The sequence below is a fragment of the Vulpes lagopus genome, chromosome 1 (genome assembly GCF_018345385.1).
Source record: "Vulpes lagopus strain Blue_001 chromosome 1, ASM1834538v1, whole genome shotgun sequence".
Taxonomy (NCBI): Eukaryota; Metazoa; Chordata; class Mammalia; order Carnivora; family Canidae; genus Vulpes; species Vulpes lagopus.
The window spans coordinates 15,730,578-15,733,710 of record NC_054824.1 but is presented as its reverse complement, the minus strand read 5'-3'; the positions used below and the strand labels follow the sequence as shown (position 1 = coordinate 15,733,710).

Sequence of the window (3,133 nt, the reverse complement as noted above, 5' to 3'; positions counted from 1 at the left end):
ACACATACATACACATGAACATAGACACACACTCACACATTTATTTTTATGATTAAATCCTAATTACCCTGGGAAATTTGGCAGCTTGTCCTTCCTATGAGATTCTGGCTAATACGTGAACTACTTTGATTTATAGGAAACCTAATTTTAAGGGCAGGATTGTTCCTTGCCTAGATATCCTGCAGGTCTTCTTCAAGATGATGCTTTATTTACTGTTGTTACTCTTAGTTGTGATGGGAAAGGAAAGTCGGGAAAGAGATCCCAGAATCCACTATTTAATGTGAACGCTTTGAAATTTTTATTCACTTCTACTCCAAGCTGAGAAGTAGGCAAAGCATATTCTGCAAATCAAGCCCGTTAAAATTCCACTGCAAAGTGTGGACTTGAATGACTGCAAGTGGAGCTGTCAGTTCGTACAGGCATCACTGTCAAGGAGCCGTGTCATCTGTCAGTGTCGGTTCCAGCTCACTGTTCCACATAGAGGGAATGCACTGTTGCCTCCCAATTGATAACACGCTGCCAGAAGCATGTTACTTTCTCATCCGTCTTCTTGTAGCTGTCAAAAATGGAATCCATTAATTAGTTTGTTCTTGTGAATTTTAGTTGTTCTAAAGACATGTAAATTTCAAAGTAAGACAAATAAAAATCCCAACCCAAACCATGAGGCCAATAAGGGCTCAAAATCCCAAAGTGGCAGCTCTTGCTGACAGTGGTGAGAACTGACCAGCTAAACTCTGCCTTAAGTGAATGTAATGATGTGGCTAGTTTCCCATCCCTTTTAATGAGAGCATGTTTCCCAAGGCAGCAGAGGGATGGAGAGTTCGAGCAAAAGACGGGAGACGCCCTGAACATGGCTCTAACTAGTCAGGCAGTTTGACACAACTTAGGGAGCCTGGTTGCTGCTGCTACTGCATGATTACCTTTTTGTATGTTATTCCTCTCCAGTGGCTTTCAAAAAAAGTTTGATGGGCTTTATTTCCCTCATTTTGGTGGTCCCAGAAAGCCCAGGCAATTCTATAAACTCCATATACTTTAGACAGGGTGCCTCATGTGTAATTCACTTCAGCATTCCAATATACAGTATATCTGTGAATTGAAGGAATATTCTATAAGAAAGTTGAAACAAATATATTGAACAATCTTTATGTCTGGTGTAGTATATTGCAAAAATGAGTATGGTTCAGCTTAACCCAATTTTTTCTCTCTCCATCTTTTCGAGTCAGTGATAAAGGATCCCACTGACAGTAAATTATTTTATTCTTTTCAATTCAATAAGCATTTATTAAGTGACTACTCTGTGTAACTCACTGTGCTAGGTACTCTGGGAAATACAAAAATGATTAAAATACAGCTTGAGTCCTCTGGAAGCTCATGCTTTAGAAGAAGAGGCAGCTGCACACACAAAGAGCCCTAATTCGAGATAGACTGCAGGAGTTTACTGAAGAATGGGCCGGAGAAGAGAGGAAAGAGAGATGAGCTCTCTCCGGGAGGGATTCCTGGAGTGGGCAGTGTGCAAGCAAAGATTTGAAAGAAGGGACCGGTCTTCACATGGCTGTAACGTCCTCATGTTTAAAGGCTATGCCACATATGGAGGGAAAAGTATACACCAAAGCAGTGAGTCTGCAAATGACAAGGAAGACTAACCTTGCACAGGTGGAGATGTGCGGGGAAGAACTTTCCAGCATGAGGCCTGCCCTAGTGTGGTGCAGGGAGGACTCCGGGACAGAGACATCCTCCTAGCCTTTTACTAGCAGGTGCTCCCTTTGTGAAAAATGTATGAAGAAGTAGTTGCTTAGGATTACATCTCATGACTTGTAGCATAAATAAGTGTAGCATAAATAAATATAACCAGAAGTATCTGAGATTTTTTTCAGATTTAGGTTTGCTCATCTCCAGCCAGGATATAATAGGGAAAAATATGGTCACTCGAATGAATGGAAAAGAAGGTAAAAAATAATTTAGCAGAATCTTTTTTAAGAGCATCAAAACATTCAGGGAATTTCTGATTCTTTTCCAGCAAACAGCACGGACGGTCAGGATTATTTTAAGGCCCCGCAGAGAAGGGACTTGGTTTTGCTCATTGCCGAATCCCTCCAACTCAGAAGAGTACATGGCTCGTGATAGGGAATTCCAGCAACATCTGTTGATGGCCCTTTTCACAAAACCTATCAGTTGTAGCTCAGCCAGGTCCCAAAAGTAGAATAAACACTGCTCTGCTCAGCCGCATGCTCCCCCTACACAGGAGCGCTAGCTTTAGTTGGAGGCGAAATGCTATGAGGAAGACAAGAACTTTTTCCTAGGTGTAAAATATGGACATTTGCCGATTTGGCCAAAGTTCTTTCTTATGACTTGAGCAAAACAGATTCAAAAGGAAAGAAAAGTTAAACCAATAGCTTAGAAAAATGAACTAGGACAAAGGACTTTGGCTAAAGCCAAGAATGATCGAAAATGCTAAGTTTCTGGCTATCAAACTCAATCAAGAAGGTCATACCCGGAATGAGGTGAGATGGTCAACTATTTGGTTAATTCAGTCCCCCTCTGGTCCATTTTAATTCAGTGAGCAAAGTGTATTTTGTATGAAGAAAACTAGTTTGACTTTCTTCACATGAAAATAAGCCAGGCGACGGTAACAGGGCCCATCAGGTGCTTCTGAGTCCAGAGGAGTCCATGTGGTAACCTCTCTAACCTGAAACAATGGGGGTCCCACCTAAGAAACATTAGTATCTGTTAAGGGCAGAGCACAGATATAGGCAGGAGCAATATGTCATCTATTTTACATCCACCCTTAAGAGTGGGCCCTGGGTGCAGATTCCTGGGGGCCCCCTTCTGGGCCAGGCCTGGATGGTGAAGGGGAGGTACAGGCGGCAAAGGTGGGGAGCATTACAGGGTGGGGGGTACTCATGGCAGCAGCCATTTTCCACAGGTAGAGAAATATTTTAATCTCTTAGTAGTCCATTGAGCCAAACCAGAGCAACCGATTGAAAATTATCCGTGAATATAGCATAAAATCTGGTTTCTGTCCACAAGGAACTTTTAATGAGCGCTCAAGTCTATTCAGAAGAATATTCCAGCTGGACTGAACATTAGACCAACTGACCAGAGGAGAGTGTCCAGAAAATTGGCTGGGTCTTGT

The 3,133-nt window shown here is 42.2% G+C and overlaps 1 long non-coding RNA gene across 1 annotated transcript; it reads right to left on the bottom strand.

Annotated features, from left to right (window-relative positions):
• Positions 1-334: 334 nt before the first annotated feature.
• LOC121494178 lies at positions 335-2,805 on the bottom strand. Its single transcript, XR_005988761.1, has 3 exons — positions 2,492-2,805; positions 921-1,086; positions 335-556 (listed from the first exon to the last, which is right to left on the bottom strand). It is a non-coding gene; the product is annotated as an uncharacterized LOC121494178 (long non-coding RNA).
• Positions 2,806-3,133: the final 328 nt, after the last annotated feature.